Source organism: Bufo bufo, chromosome 10, assembly GCF_905171765.1.
Source record: "Bufo bufo chromosome 10, aBufBuf1.1, whole genome shotgun sequence".
In the NCBI taxonomy this organism is placed as follows: Eukaryota; Metazoa; Chordata; class Amphibia; order Anura; family Bufonidae; genus Bufo; species Bufo bufo.
This window is the reverse complement of record NC_053398.1, coordinates 85,362,949-85,380,221: the sequence shown is the minus strand read 5'-3', so window position 1 is coordinate 85,380,221 and position 17,273 is coordinate 85,362,949.

The window sequence follows — 17,273 nt, the reverse complement described above, 5'->3', positions numbered from 1 at the left end:
TATTTCTGTTGAAAGTGTATAGGGGCGTATTACAGTAAAAAAAGAAAAATATATTCTCAGTTCACTTTTGCAGTTATTTCTGGTGAAAGTGTATAGGGGCGTATTACAGTAAAAAAAAGAAAAAAATATACGCACTACACTGTTGGAGTTATTTCAGGTGAAAGCGTATAGGGGCGTATTTCAGTACTACAAGAAAAATATATTCGCACTTCACTCTAAGTTTTTTCTGGTCAAAGCGTATAGTAGCCTATTTTAGTCCAACAAGAAAAATATATTCTCAGTTCACTTCTGCAGTTCTCTCTGTTGAAAGCGTATAGGGGAGTATTACAGTGAAAAAAATAATATTTTTGGGGAAATTTGATGGGTGAATGTACACTTTCTTTTGTACGAACCGAATTCCATTATGCTTTCAGTGGTGAAATTTTATTAGGACACGCCGTTTTTTGGGAAAATTTGATGGGTGAATGTATACTTTCTTCTGTATGAACCGAATTCCGTTATCCTTTCGTTGGTTAAATTTTCTATTTCAAAATAGTTTTTTTTAGGTGAAATTGATGGGTAACTGCAAAACTCATTTTATTGTATGAACCGAATGATGTCATGGTGAAATTTTTTCTTTCATATTTGTTTTTTTCGGTAAAAATGATTGGTGACTAAAAAACTTGTCGTGTGAGGATGTGTGACGTCTGAAAGTGTGAGTAAAATATATATATTTTGAAACAACATATAGAGATGGCCTTGCGGTTTACTTTACTCGTTCGCAAACCGCTGAACGGGCGAACATATGGCGATGTCCGCCAGCACCATATGCTTTTACATTGTGAAGAACTTTGACCCATGACACATTTATCAAGTGGTACAGGACATCCAATTGAGACGTTTCAGCACATAAACATACCCCCTACCTTATAAATAAACCCGATCTTGCGCTATTTTACATTCAGTCCTTTGCCAGTGTAGGGGAAGAGCAGGGGAGCAGGGACAGACTGTTAGGGACACCAAACGCTAGCTAATAGGGCCACAAAAGTCCTTTTAAGAATTGATATAGGTGTAGAAGGAGCATGCGTGCGGACGCATGCAGGTGACGTGCGCACTCCCCTTCCGGCGCTCGAGCTCCTAGCCCAATGTGAGCTCACTCTGACCCAATGAATTGATGCCGCCTTGATCACCACTCTGATGTCGCCCCAGCTAGTGCCTCAAAGTCGTTTCGGCTGATCCGATTGTTGTACTGTTGCCGCCCTTACCGCCTTGTCGTCTGCTGCCCGCTTTCCTTCCATGCATGTTGGATAAGCATGCGGAGCGCCCCCTGTCTCTGGAGACCGAGAGCAGAGCGGAGTTGAATGTGATATCCGGAAGTGATAGTAGGTGACTCGGCTCGACGGGCGTGTGCGCCCTTTTTTCCTCCTTCCACTTCTTGATAGCGTTGTGAGAAATTAGACATTATTTTTCTTGTCTGGAATTGTGCATTCATGCCGGATATAGTAGTAAGTGAAGGTGTGGACTGGGGGGGTTAGAGGGGACCATGATAGCAGGTCCTAAAATATACACGAGGGATTTGAGTGGTCCCCCCCTCCATATACAGCAGGCACTTAGATTTTACACTACGGCAGAGGAGGAGGAATGCAATTGAATATGGACTCTAGGCTATAAGAACTTAAACGGCGAGCTGTAGGCGGCAGGGGAAATTCACAATCTGGCGGGCTCAAGAAGACGGAGGGCTGATCAGAATTGTTACAGACGACTTTGTCTGTGTGTATTTAGAACAATCGGAATAGCTGGCGATATATTAAGGGAGAAATGTTTAACCTTCCTCTATGGGTCTACCCCTAATGGACTTGGGTAAGACTGCGACGCCATAGTATGTGAGAGCTGCTATTGAAGAGTAATGGTACATAGGATGCGGGGAAATACTGGCAAATAATGAACTAACATGAACTAATCCCAATAATTTAATTAACTTGGGACTGCCACGACCTATGGGCTACTAACTGTCAGAAACAGATGGACAAATTAACCGTAATTTTATAATTCAATAACATTATTAAAATACTAAAGTAAGAAGGACTGCTAATTGACAGCGGCTACTGGAAAGCGGACCTGGCTGTTATATATGTATATGTATGCTGGACTGACATATTGTAGTTCATTGGGGGTGGTATATGTACCTATCCCTTTTGCGGGTCTCTATATTGATAGAATAGCTTGGGCCTTTGGGTAGAGGAAGGCAGGGTTGTTAAGGGCGTGGATAGGAGATGGCGAGACAGGGTACAGGGAAAAAAAGGGACAATCGGAGCTGAATACTTCGGTCTTCCCAATGCCCAAAAGAATTGAAAGATCTAAGCAGTTCCTTTTGACTAATATGCGTGGTCAGATTAGCCCCACAAAGAAAAAGAAAGAAGATGGGTTTTTAGATCAAGAGGGAGAAGCTCTTCCGAGGGAAAATTCTGGCCTGGTGCTATCTGAGGAGGGTTCTTAGTCAGGGGAGAGAGGTAATAAACAGTTAAATGAGGCGGAAAAAACTGCACCAGAGCAGGCTCCAAGCCTGCAAGACATATTTCAAGAAATAAAAAAATGTAATCTGGCGATACAGAACCTCTCTCTCCAGACTGGGAACATTAGGGAGTCGGTGGGACTCCTTAGGGCGGACTTACAAAAATATAAAGATAGGTTGATGGCAGTGGAAAAAAGGACATCTGGTGTGGAAGATTTAATGCAAACAGTAGCCAAAGAAAATAAACTTTTAATGGCAGAAAATAAAGAAATTAAAAAACTAAATACTGTATTTAGAAAACAGCTCTAGGAGGGCTAATCTGAGATGTCTTGGAATCCCAGAAGGCGTGGAGGGGCAAGACCCCCATACCTTTATACAAACATGGTTGATTGAACAACTGGGCCAGGACATCTCCGATTATAAAAACTTTGTGGAAAGGGCATATAGAATATCGGCAAAGATACCTCCCCAGAAACAAGACCGAGAGTAATGATGATAAATCTTCTATCGGTTAGAGATAAGGAGGAGATATTGCATAGGACAAGGAGGAGGGGGAGGCTGGAATATTTAGATACAACAATAATGGTGTTTTCTGACCACGCAAAAGAAACGGCAAATGAAAGAAGCCGGTTCTCCGAAGTGAAAAAAATATTGCGATCAAAGAATGTGAAATACTCTATGTTGTTCCCGGCTAAGCTGAGGCTAGAATGGGAAAATAAAACGTGTTTTTTTTATTCACTAGAAGCGGCTGGAGATTGTGCTAGAGACAAGATCAAGAGCTGAGTAGGAACAGGGCTGGGTGGGGACTGAGAGGGGCAATGCTAAGTTAGAGAACCAGGGCTTAGGCTATCCTGGGTGGGAGGGGTTGGACGGGTTGGTTGGGTACATGCTCCCTGCTTGCTGTGTCCTTTTTTTTTTTTTTTCTCTCTCCCCGACTCGTCTCTCCTATTCTCCCTTTCCCGGGGTCTTGATAACATCTTGGAAATGGGTAGAATTATAAATATTATCTTATGAGAATCATGTCCTGGAATATTAGGGGCCTGAGTAGGGGTATAAAGAGAGTGGCTGTTTTTGATGCCATACATAGGTTTCTCCCTGCTATAATCTGCTTGCAAGAAACACATCTGACAGATGAGACGATGGTTGGGGTCTCCAGGCCGTGGATGCAGCTCTCCTTTCACTCAGTTTATTCATCATATTCGCGAGGTGTGAGTATATTAACACATTGGGATATTGATATTAAAATAGCGAAAGTAGTTATTGATAGGGAGGGCCGCTACGTTTTGTTGGATTGTATATTGGAAGGAAGAGAATGGATAATAGCTGGTGTTTATATTCCGCCACCCTTTAAGAATGACGTCCTCTTAAAAATACACGACTTTGCGGGGGATAAATCACTTTTAGTTATGGGAGATTTCAATAATGTAATGGATGGAAGAATAGATAGATGTAGAATAGGTAACACTCAAGTTCTTTACACAGGATCAAATAAAAAAAATATCACAGAGGAAATGGGCTGGATTGATATATGGAGGGTAATGCAAAATTAAGAAAATATTCATGTTTTTCAAAGACTCACAGGAGTCTATCACGGATTGACTTAGTTTTTACAAATAATAAAGGTTCACTAGAGATTGAAGGTGTTAAGTATGGACAACGTGGAATTTCAGATCACAATCTAATCAATATAAATATAAAAAAAAAAGAATAGGGATGAATATAAATATAGGCTAGATAAACTTAATGGGTGTACATAACAAGATCTTGAAAGAGATAACGGAATTCTTGGAGATAAACGATGGTTCTGCGGCAACTAACACGGTATGGGAAGCTGCAAAGGGTTTTAGTAGAGGGATCTTTATACAATATACAATAAGGTATAATAAAGGAATAAGGGAAAAAATCACAAAAATGGAAAAAGAAATGGAAAATAATGAAAAAAAGCATATTAAAAATCCTACAGAGCAAAGCTATAAGGATTGGATAGAGAAAGCCTCTAAATTACAGGACGAACTGTTTCTATTGGCAGAACATAAAAAAGAAAATTTTGTGAGACAACTATATTCAGGCACACATACCGGGTAAAAAGTTAGCAGCTTTGGTAGCGGCCCAAGCAAAAAAGAATAAATATATCCACTGTTTAGTTGATGAATCGGGACATAAAATTACTGAACATGTAGCAAAAGTAAAACTGTTTAAAAAATATTTTGAAGATATATACATCAGTAAGGTTAATAAGAACCTAGAGGAAATACAACAGTTTTTGGATAAAATTTATATTTCTAGACTAACAGTAGACCAATGTGAGAGCCTGGAAGTGTCACCGCCAGCTCTGTGAGAAGGTCTGTTAGACGTTCTTCGCTACCTCTTGCATGAAGTTCTTTGTTTTGGTTTCACTTTGTCATCTCCTTCCCTTCTCCCAGCTGTCATCTATTTGCACTGATTGTCTGATTGACTGCCTCACTTTGCGGTTTATACTTCTTCCTGGATGAGTTGTTCACTGCTGGATACTCCTTCTCCTGATTCCTCAGATAAGTCTGTTTCCTTTATTTGTGTTTACTTGCTGGCTTGATTGTAGGTGACCCTGACTCCGTCTGTATTAAGAGCAGGGAGCCGGTGGTCGTGTCCCCTCACTATTATAGGGTTTTCAGGTGTCACATAGTATAAGGTACGTGGACACGCAATCGTCTACCATAAAGATCTTTGCATGGGCATAGCAGTCAGGGAGAGCTCTAGGGGTTTTATAGGGCTCACCCATATGCTCTTTAGTTTGGGATCAAGCCAGTCGGATGTTTATTTATAAGTTCCAGCTTTCTGCAACACCATCCGTGACATTATAAACCGCCATAACCGTCTTAAGCATGGATCCGGTTTCAGCCTTGATTGACCGCATGCAAGGTCTTTCACTGGAGGTAGCAGATCTCCGTAAAACTGTCTCAGTTTCAGGTGACCGGTTCTGCTTGCGTTCATGGAGTTTGTTCCGAGCCTAAGATCTCGCTTCCGGATACGTTCTCTGGGGGTAGTGAGAATTTTGTTCGCTTTAGAGAGGCTTGCAAACTCCATTTTTGCCTACTTCCCCATTCCTCTGGTGATGAGGAGCAGAGGGTGGGGATCATCATCTCGCTGCTCAGGGATAATGCTCAGTCTTGGGCCTTTTCGCTGCCGGTCGGGGCACGGCCCCTCCGATCGGCCCCTACGATATGATGACCCGGATCGTATTGCTCTGGCTGAATCTAAACTGCGTCTTTTATGCCAGGGTAAACAGTCCGCAGAGATATATTGTTCAGAATTTCGGAGATGGGCAGCTGATACTGGTTGGAATGATGCTGCACTCCAAAGTCAATTTTGCCATGGTCTTTCGGAAAGATTGAAAGATGCATTTGCTTTTCATGAGAGACCAGCCTCGTTAGAATCTGCCATGTCTCTAGCTGTTCGTATTGACAGGCGTCTTAGAGAGAGAGAGGAGACTACTCCTTCCTGTCATATTCAGTCCAAGGACAGTGGGGCTGTCTCATTAAAGGGTTTCTATCACTTCGAATGCCATAATTAGCTCTCAGACACTAGCGATCCGCTAGTGTCTGCTCTGGCCAACCATCCTAATATAAGAGCTTTTTGGGCAGCCGTTTTGCTAAAAAAATAACTTATAAATATGCTAATGAGCCTCTAGGTGCTATGTGGGCGTCATTAGCACCTAGAGGCTCCGTCTACCTTCATACACAGCCACCGCCCAGCGCGTCCCTCCAGCCCGCCCATCTCCTGATGAATGCGATCCTCCGTGTGACGCAACGGACGAATTCTCGCGCATGCGCCGTGCGCGGCTGTATTCGGTGCATGCGCAGAGAATGTCTGACCGCTTCCCTGCTCAGACATCTCCACTGCGCCTGTTCCTTGGAGCACTAGGACGTCATCGGCGCAGGCGCAGTGGAGATGTCTGAGCAGGGAAGCGGTCAGACATTCTCTGCGCATGTGCCGAATACAGCCGCGCACGGCGCATGCGCGAGAATTCGTCCGTTGCGTCACACGGAGGATCGCATTCATCAGGAGATGGGCGGGCTGGAGGGACGCGCTGGGCGGTGGCTGTGTATGAAGGTAGACGGAGCCTCTAGGTGCTAATGACGCCCACATAGCACCTAGAGGCTCATTAGCATATTTATAAAAGTTATTTTTTTAGCAAAACGGCTGCCCAAAAAGCTCTTATATTAGGATGGTTGGCCAGAGCAGACACTAGCGGATCGCTAGTGTCTGAGAGCTAATTATGGCATACGAAGTGATAGAAACCCTTTAAGTGCGCAGGGGTCTCAGTCTCTCTCAATCCCCTCTGCGGAGGAGGCCATGCAGCTGGGTTTGCTTGCCTCTGATAGTGGAGGATTCAGCTTTCAGAAGAGGGTTTGTTTCTGTTGTGGGGGTATAAAGCATTTGGCTAATGTTTGCCCCTCTAGGAGATTCATGGATTTTTCTGAGGGTAATAAAACAAAAACAAAAATAAAAAAAAACCTCTAAAAACTTTCCATTTGCTACTATTGGCAAGGTTGATGCGGAAATTGAAGGTTTGCCATTTACGTTTTCTCCTACCTGCCAGGGTGGCGCTAGACAGCAAGGTTTGTGAGATTTTTGTAGATAATAGAGCAGCTGTCAATCTCATTGATAATCAATTTGCAATAACGCATGGTTTCCAGGTATGCACTTTGGAAAAGGATATACCTGTTTTTGCTATTAATTCCGCTCCACTTTCTCAAAGATCGTTAAAGGGCATAGTTCACAATATCCGTTTGACTGTGGGTAACGCTCATGTTGAGGATATGTCATGTTTCGTCTTAAGCAGATTACCTACTCCTCTAGTGTTGGGGCTACCCTGGCTCACTAAACATAACCCCACCATTGATTGGCAAGCAAGGGAAATAAATGGTTGGAGTGAGTTTTGCAGAGAGAATTGCCTCACGGCGTCTCTTTCAGAGGTTTCTACCAAGACTGTGCCATCTTTTCTCTCTGAATTTTCGGATGTGTTTTCCGAGAGTGGTGTCCAGGAGTTGCCCCCACACCGGGAGTACGACTGCCCTATTAATCTCATCCCAGGCGCCAAACTGCCAAAATCACGTTTATACAATCTCTCCCAACCTGAAAGAGTCGCTATGCGTACTTATACTTCTGAGAGCCTGAGAAAGGGACACATCCGACCCTCGAAGTCACCTGTTGCCGCAGTTTTTTTTTTTGTTAAGAAAAAAGATGGTTCTTTAAGACCTTGTCTGGATTTCAGGGAGCTGAACCGTATCGCGATTCGTGACCCATATCCGCTTCCTCTGATCCCGGACCTGTTTAACCAGATTGTTGGGGCTAAGGTTTTTTCTAAGTTGGATTTAAGATGGGCATACGAGAATTTGGTTATGCCCTTTGGTTTGTTGAATGCTCCGGCCATCTTCCAACATTTTGTGAACAGCATTTTTCATCATTTAATGGGGAAATTTGTACTGGTGTATCTGGATGATATTTTGATTTTTTTCTCCTGATTTCAAGACTCATCGAGACCACCTACGTCAGGTCTTGCTGATTCTGCGGGATAATAAATTGTACGTTAAACTGGAAAAATGTGTGTTTGCGGCTCCGGAGATTCAATTTCTTGGTTTTCTTCTCTCCGCTTCTGGTTTTCGCATGGACACTGAGAAGGTCAGCGCTGTGCTTGATTGGGAGCTTCCTGAGAATCAGAAGGCGCTGATGCGGTTTTTGGGTTTTGCCAATTACTACAGAAAGTTAATTTTGAATTATTCCCCTGTTGTTAAGCTACTCACTGATATGACTAAAAAAGGGGTAGATTTTTCTTTGTGGTCGGTAGATGCGCTTAAAGCCTTTTCTAGTATCAAAGAGAGTTTTGCTTCCGCTCCCATTTTGGTACAACCTGATGTCTCTCTACCTTTTATTGTTGAAGTGGACGCTTCTGAGGTGGGAGTGGGTGCGGTCTTATCTCAGGGTCCCTCTCCTGCGAAATGGCGACCGTGTGCCTTTTTCTCAAGGAAACTCTCCTCTGCAGAGAGAAATTACGATGTGGGAGATAGGGAGTTGTTGGCCATCAAATTAGCTTTTGAGGAATGGCGCTATTGGTTAGAGGGAGCCAGACACCCTATTACCGTGTTTACAGACCATAAGAATCTGGCCTACTTGGAATCGGCCAAGCGTCTGAACTAGAGATGTCGCAAACATTAAATTTTCAGTTTGCGAACGCCGAACGCGAATTTCCTCAAATGTTCGCGAACGGGCGAACCGGGCGAACCGCCATAGACTTCAATAGGCAGGCGAATTTTAAAAGCCACAGGGACTCTTTCTAGCCATAGTAGTGATGGAAAAGTTGTTTCAAGGGGACTAACACCTGGACTGTGGCATACCGGAGGGGGATCCATGGCAAAACTCCCATGGAAAATTACATAATTGACGCAGAGTTGGGTTTTAATCCATAAAGGGCATAAATCACCTAACAATCCAAAAATTTTTTGAACAACGTGGTTTAAAACATCCAGTGTGTGTATACGATCAGGTATGATGTTGTATCGATCAGGTAGTGTAAGGGTTACGCCCGCTTCACAGACATTGACAGACAAACTCCCCTTTTAATGCACCGCAAACAACCGCAAACAGTCCATTTGCCCAACCGCAAACTCCCCATTTGCACAAGGCTGGATACCAAGCTAGCCATGTCCCGTTGGTGTCATTGAAGGTTTCTTCCTCCACCCAGCCACGTACAACACCAAGGGTCCCCGAAAGGTGAAATGAATTGATTTTTCGAACGGGGAGATGGTTAAAAAAACGCTGGCTCCCTCCCCTTTGTTTGAATCCATGGTCACTGCGTCTGCGCCGTGCAATTTACTCTCACACCCGATATGAGTGTTATTTTCTGTAGTTCTCTTCTCATCAGTTTAATCCCTGTTACGTCCCCAATCTGGGGTCCATTTATTAAATTGATTTTTCAAACGGGGAGATGGTTAAAAAAACGCTGGCTCCCTCCCCTTTGTTTGAATCCACGGTCACTGCGTCTGCGCCGTGCAATTTACTGTCACACCCGATATGAGTGTTATTTTCTGTAGTTCTCTTCTCATCAGTTTAATCCCTGTTACGTCCCCAATCTGGGGTCCATTTATTAAATTGATTTTTCGAACGGGGAGATGGTTAAAAAAACGCTGGCTCTCTCCCCTTTGTTTGAATCCACGGTCACTGCGTCTGCGCCGTGCAATTTACTGTCACACCCGATATGAGTGGTATTTTCTGTAGTACTATTCTCATCAGTTTAATCCCTGTTATGTCCCCTTTCAGGACGTGTATTGAATGGATTTTAGACAACCGCAAACAGTTGTCAAAAGTTGACAAACTCCTTGCAGAAATGTGATTTATCTGTGTGCGTCCTTCTTGTTAATTCCAATTTGGAGCACTGCGCGTGCGCCGTGCAATGTACTCTGCCACACGGTATGAGTGGTGTGTTAACTATTCTTATCAGTTTAATCCCTGTTACGTCCCCTATCCGGGGACTTGTGTTGAATTGATTTTAGGAACCGGGAGATGGAAAAAGCAGCTTGGTCGGTCCTCTTACTCCCAAGTTGGGGCACTGCACGTGCACAGAGCAATGTGCTGTGACACCCTATATGAGTGGTGTCTTAACTAGTACTATTCCTATCAGTTTAATCCCTGTTACGTCCCATATCAGGGATTGCCTTTTGTGAAAAAAAATTTAGGCCGGGTACCTTCGACTGCCTTCACAGTGACAGACCAAACTCTGATACACCAAACTGAATTGATTTTAGGAACCGGGAGATGGAAAAAGCAGCTTGGTCGGTCCTCTTACTCCCAAGTTGGGGCACTGCACGTGCACAGAGCAATGTGCTGTGACACCCTATATGAGTGGTGTCTTAACTAGTACTATTCCTAGGAGTTTAATCCCTGTTACGTCCCCTATCCGGGGACGTGTGTCGAATTGATTAACCATTGTCGAATTAACGAACCATTACGACATCCTGAAATAATTTAGTTCTGAGCTCTGTACTTGCTTTGTATTGAAATTGATGGGGATTTTTTAAATTGTCTGCATTATTTCTAATAAACTATTAAGAGACTTTATTATGATTTTTTTATTTTATGTATTAAAAACCCATACAACTTAAAAAAAAAAAAAAAAAAAATTAATGTTTTTTCTTTGAAAAATTATCCAGCCGATCGCTTTTGGTCTGATCATAATGAAGCAATGGCCTTATCATCTGGGGTGTGGCAACATTGGCAACAGACTCATAGAGGTGATGGTCGCTTCATTGTGATACGCAAGCTCCTTCACCACAACAAGGTAACGATCACGATGGGGAATTGACACTTGTATGTGCCTTTTTTTTTGTTTTTGCAGCCACAATGCAGCACCAGAGGACAGAAAAATTAGGCATGTACACATGCCTGAAAAATAATGGTATTGTTGCAGCCGCTGTTGTAGCAGCGGCCGGAAAAATTGATGTTTTCCAGGCAGAAAGGTGACTAAAACATTGCGGCTTAAACCCTAGTTGGTGGCGGAGAATTCACGAAAGTCATCCGGTATGCAGTCATTAAATACAGCAGCGTGGGGACCATTTTGAGGCCAAGGCATGTCATCAGGCCTTTTGTTAGTCAAACGTATCCCCCACTGTCAGTCCCTTCGGGATCTATGCCTCATTCATCTTAATAAAGGTGAGGTAATCAACACTTTTTTGACCGAGGCGACTTCTCTTGTCAGTGACAATGCCTCCTGCTGCACTGAAGGTCCTTTCTGACAGGACACTTGAAGCGGGGCAGGCCAGAAGTTCTATCGCAAACTGGGATAGCTCAGGCCACAGGTCAAGCCTTCACACCCAGTAGTCAAGGGGTTCATCGCTCCTCAGAGTGTCGATATCTGCAGTTAAGGCGAGGTAGTCTGCTACCTGTCGGTCGAGTCGTTCTCTAAGGCTGGATCCCGAAGGGCTGTGGCAATGTGTAGGACTGAAAAAGCTCTGCATGTCCTCCATCAACAACACATCTGTAAAGCGTCCTGTCCTTGCCGCCGTGGTCGTGGTAGGAGGAGGATTACTTTCACCTCTTCCCCAGTTAGATTCCCGTTGTGCTGTGACATCCCCCTTATAAGCTGTGTAAAGCATATTTTTTAGTTTGGTTTTGAACTGCTGCATCCTTTCCGACTTTCGGTAATTTGGTAACATTTCCGCCACTTTCTGCTTATACCGGGGGTCTAGTAGCATGGCCACCCAGTACAGGTCGTTCTCCTTCATCCTTTTTATACGAGGGTCCCTTAACAGACATGACAGCATGAAAGACCCCATTTGCACAAGGTTGGATGCCGAGCTACTCATTTCCCGTTCCTCGTCCTCACTGATGTCATTTACAGTCTGTTCTTCCCCCCAGCCACGTACAACACCACGGGTCCCAGATAGGTGACAACAACGAGCACCCTGGGATGCCTGCTGTGGTTGGTCTTCCTCCTCCTTAAAACCAGATTCCTCCTCTGACTCCTCTTCCTCATACTCCTCTTCCAGCGTTGCCTTAGGTCCGGCAAGCGATGATGACAAGGCTGTTTCTGGTGGTGATGGTGACCACAACTCTTCCTCTTCACGCTCATCTACAGCCTGATCCAGCACTCTTCCCAGGGCACGCTCCAGGAAGAAAACAAATGGGATGAGGTCACTGATGGTGCCTTCGGTGCGACTGACTAGGTTTGTCACCTCCTCAAAAGGACGCATGAGCCTACAGGCATTGCGCATGAGCATCCAGTAACGTGGCAAAAAAATTCCCAGCTCCGCAGAGGCTGTCCTAGCACCCCGGTCATACAAATACTTATTGACGGCTTTTTCTTGTTGGAGCAGGCGGTCGAACATTAGGAGTGTTGAATTCCAACGTGTCGGGCTGTCGCAAATCAAGCGCCTCACTGGCATGTTGTTTCGCCGCTGAATATCGGAAAAGTGCGCCATGGCCGTGTAGGAACACCTGAAATGGCCACACACCTTCCTGGCTTGCTTGAGGACGTCCTGTAAGCCTGGGTACTTAGACACAAAGCGTTGTACGATGAGATTCAACACATGTGCCATGCACGGCACATGTGACAACTTGCCCAAATTCAATGCCGCCAACAAATTGCTTCCATTGTCACACACCACTTTGCCGATCTCCAGTTGGTGCGGGGTCAGCCACTGATCCACCTGTGCGTTCAGGGCAGACAAGAGTGTGGCTCTCTGCTTTCAGGCAAGTCAACCCCAAGACAGTGTGACACTGTCATATCTGGGATGTGGAATAGCCCCTGGGTAGCTGGGGGGATTCAGTTGATGTGCAGCCAGACGCCGCAGCAGAAGAGGACTCAGCCGAGGAGGTTATCGAAGAGGATGGAGTAGGAGGAGTAGAGGAGGTGGCAGTAGGCCTGCCTGCAAGTCGTGGCGGTGTCACCAACTCCGCTGCAGAGCCACGCATTCCATGCTTGTCAGCCGTCAGCAGATTGACCCAATGCGCAGTGTATGTGATATACCTGCCCTGACCGTGCTTTGCAGACCAGGTATCAGTGGTCAGATGGACCCTTGCCCCAACACTGTATGCCAGAGATGCCATGACTTCCTTTTCAATAACAGAGTGGAGCTTTGGGATTGCCTTTTTTGAAGAAAGAAAATCGTCCGGGTACCTTCCACTGTGGTGTCCCAATAGCGACAAATTTTTTGAAGGCCTCAGACTCCACCAGCTGGTATGGTAAGAGCTGGCGGGCTAAAAGTTCCGTCAAGCCAGCTGTCAGACGCCGGGAAAGGGGGTGACTCTGTGACATTGGCTTCTTGCCCGCAAACATTTCCTTGACAGACACCTGACTGTGGGCAGATGAGATTGAACTGCTGAAGGTGAGAGGCGGAGTGGCAAATTGTTGAGAGGGGGCAAGGAGGACAGCAGTGGTTGACGTGGCTGAAGATGCTGGACCAGGAGGAGAATGGTGGCTTTGAGTTTGTGTGCTGCTTGTACTCATGTGTTGATCCCATTGGCGTTTGTGATGTGAGATCATGTGCCTTAGCAAAGCAGTTGTACTGAGGTGGGTGTTGGACTTCCCACGACTCAGTTTCTTTTGGCACAGGTTGCAAATGGCATTGCTGTTATCAGAGGCAGACACACAAAAAAAATGCCACACTGATGATCTTTGCAATGACAGCATTCTGGTGGTGGCAACAGCATGCGTTGATTGGCGTGCTGTCTGGCTGACCCCGGGTGCCGATACATGCTGTCTGACTGTGCCACTAGCTCCTTGCAACGACCTCCCCCTGCTTCCAACTCCTCCTTCTCCTCCTCCTTCTCTCTGTCTCCCCTTCTGAACTTTCCCCCTCTTCTTCTTCTCTTCAAGCAGGCACCCGTCATCATCAACCACTTCACTTGTATCTGACACCTCAGCAAAGGAAGCAGCAGCGGGTACAACATCATCATCATCATCACACTGTACGTCCATGTGTGTAATCCTGCCTGACTGAGACATATCCCTGTTATCTACATCCTCTGGCAATAATAGTTGCGCATCACTAATTTCATCCAACTGATGTGTAAATTACTCCTCTGACGGATCAAGTGAAGAGGCTGTGGTGGTAGTGTTGGTGGTGGCGGCGGGCGGGAGAGTGGTAACTTGAGAGCAGGTGACCGAAGCTGAGCTGGAGGAGGATGGTGCGTCAAGGTTCTTAGCGGAAGCTGTTGAAGATTGGGTGTCCTGTGTAAGCCAGTCAACTATGTCCCCAGAATTTTTCGGGTTCAGGGTACGTGGCCTCTGAACACTGGGCATTATTCCAGGGCCAGTGGAAATCACAGCACCACGACCACGACGGCCCCTGCGGGGTGGCCTGCCTCCCGCCTGTCATTTCTTTTTAGATAAGTGTTACTATGCGTGCAAGGTACTGTGCCACCCTATATAAGTGGTGGGCAGTGGGCACAGTACAATCTGTGTGGGCCTGACACACACTGGCTTTCAACTGCGATTATATCACAGAGAAAAAATAAATTGACTTTAGTTTTATCTGCAAGGTATTGTGACACCCTGTAACGGTATGAGTGGTGGCCTGGCCAGTGGCCACAGTACAGTCTGTGTGGGCCAGACACTCACTGGCTTGCAACTGCGATTATATCACAGAGAAAAAATAAATTTACTTTAGTTTTATCTGCAAGGTATTGTGACACCCTGTAACGGTATGAGTGGTGGCCTGGCCAGTGGCCACAGTACAGTCTGTGTGGGCCAGACACTCACTGGCTTGCAACTGCGATTATATTTATTACAGAGAAAAAATAAATTGACTTTAGTTTTATCTGCAAGGCATTGTGACACCCTGTAACGGTATGAGTGGTGGCCTGACAAGTGGCCACAGTACAGTCTGTGGGCCAGACACTGACTGGCTTGCAACTGCGATTATATTTATTACAGAGAAAAAATAAATTTACTTTTGTTTTATCTGCAAGGTATTGTGACACCCTGTAACGGTATGAGTGGTGGCCTGGCCAGTGGCCACAGTACAGTCTGTGGGCCAGACACTCACTGGCTTGCAACTGCGATTATATTTATTACAGAGAAATAATAAATTGACTTTAGTTTTATCTGCAAGGTATTGTGACACCCTGTAATGGTATGAGTGTTGGCCTGGCCAGTGGCCACAGTACAGTCTGTGTGCCAGACACTCACTGGCTTGCAACTGCGATTATATTTATTACAGAGAAATAATAAATTGACTTTAGTTTTATCTGCAAGGTATTGTGACACCCTGTAACGGTATGAGTGGTGGCCTGGCCAGTGGCCACAGTACAGTCTGTGTGGGCCAGACACTCACTGGCTTGCAACTGCGATTATATTTTTAAAAAAATAATAAATTGACTTTTTTTTTATCTGCAAGGTATTGTGACACCCTATATGAGTGGTGTGCACACAGTACAGTCTGTGGGCCTGCAGCCTCTCACACACGGGCAGGCAACTGGAATATATATATATATATATATATATATATATATATATATATAAAAAAGAAGAAAAGCAGACTGATGTACCAGCCCTAAAAAAGGGCTTTTTGGGGTGCTGTCAGGACGCTGTCCTTACAGCAGATGAGTCTGTGGACACAGAACACTGCCCTAGCTAACGCTTTCCCTATTAAATCAGCAGCAGCAGCACTGTCCCTCCTCTCACTAAGAATGCAGCTTCCGAATAAATCTAAAATGGATGCTGTCCAGAGGTGGGAGGGTCTGGTAGGGAGGGTCTGCTGCTGATTGGCTGGAATGTGTCTGCTGACTGTGAGGTACAGGGTCAAAGTTTGCTCAATGATGATGTATAGGGGGCGGACCGAACATTGCATATGTTCGCCCGCAGCTGCGAACGCGAACAAGCCATGTTCGCCGGCGAATAGTTCGGGACATCACTATTGGCTAGCTCTAAAACATAATTTCCACATCTCTTGTGCCCACATCCAGGGCATCAAGAACGTAGCAGCCCCGCCTAAATCTTAACCTTTTCTTCCAGGTCATGCCACAAGCCGAAAGAGTCGAGATAACCCCCCCTGATTTCGAATCCCTGATCTTGGACTAGACAGGCACATATCAGTGGCACAGTCTCTCATCCGCAAGTCCCTGTCTGAGAACTCCACCAGAAACTACCAATCAGGTTGGAAGGCATTTAAGATTTTTTCTCACCTTCACCCTAGGGGCAACACGAACAAAGTCACATTTATCATGGCTTTCCTGGCATACTGCCACAAAGACCTTCACCTTTCATACAGTACCATCAGGTTGTATTTGTCGGGGGTCCAGCATATCCTCATGATCCGTCACCCTGGCAGCAACTCCATATTTTCCTCCCATGCCATCATAACCACATTGCGGGGCATTCAGAAGAGCACCAACAAGTCCGAACCCATCAGGCAACCCGTGTCGGGGGACTTGTTCAGGAAGATCTCAACCTCCCTAGACGGCAATCCTTTTGGGCCATTCAATAGCAGCATTCTCAAAGCGGCCCTTTATTTAAGTTTCTACGGCTTTCTCCGGCCCGGGGAATTCACCAGCACCTCCCCTCATAATTCGGGTCCCGTACTAAACTCACTCACCCGCAGACAAGAGCATTTCATCTTCACCTTACCCATTTCCAAAACCTCGCAAATAGGGCCCCCTGTACGCATCGAATATTTCCCGACTACCAACCCATGGTGCCCAGTGGCCATCCTCAACAGATTACTAGCCACCCTAGGCAACCGGGCTCCAGCTAGCCCTTTACTTCCTTTCCCTTCACAGCCACTCTCGTCCTCGCAGTTTACCAAGCACATGCGCAGCCTCGCATCAGGTTTAGGGTTTAACCCCCGGGCCATATTGGGCCATTCATTCCAGATCGGAGCCGCCTCCGCCGTATCTAAACACGGGGTCCCGGCTCACATCATACGCAAAATGGGTCGATGGCAATCATCGTGTTTCTCGCGGTACATCCCGCATCCGAAAGCCGAGATCGCCAGAGCTTTCTCCAACTTGGTACTGTAAAAACTAATAACAATAAAAAGGTTGTATCAATAAACCTTTTCCTACTCGCATTTTTTGCCCCCACTATTGGCCTACCCTCGTGACGTGGCTAAGGGCGCACCACTAGCCTACCTAGTTAGATTAGGTATCAGGACTCGCATGCCAGGCTTCGTGCCGTAGCCAGGACCACAAATCTAGCAGGCTGAATTTCAGCCTGCATTTGTGGGAGGGGCGTAGGGGACTTCATAAGCCCTGCCGCCCCGCACATGGGGTGCGCGTCCTCTCTCGCCCAATCCTCCCGGCCCTTCTT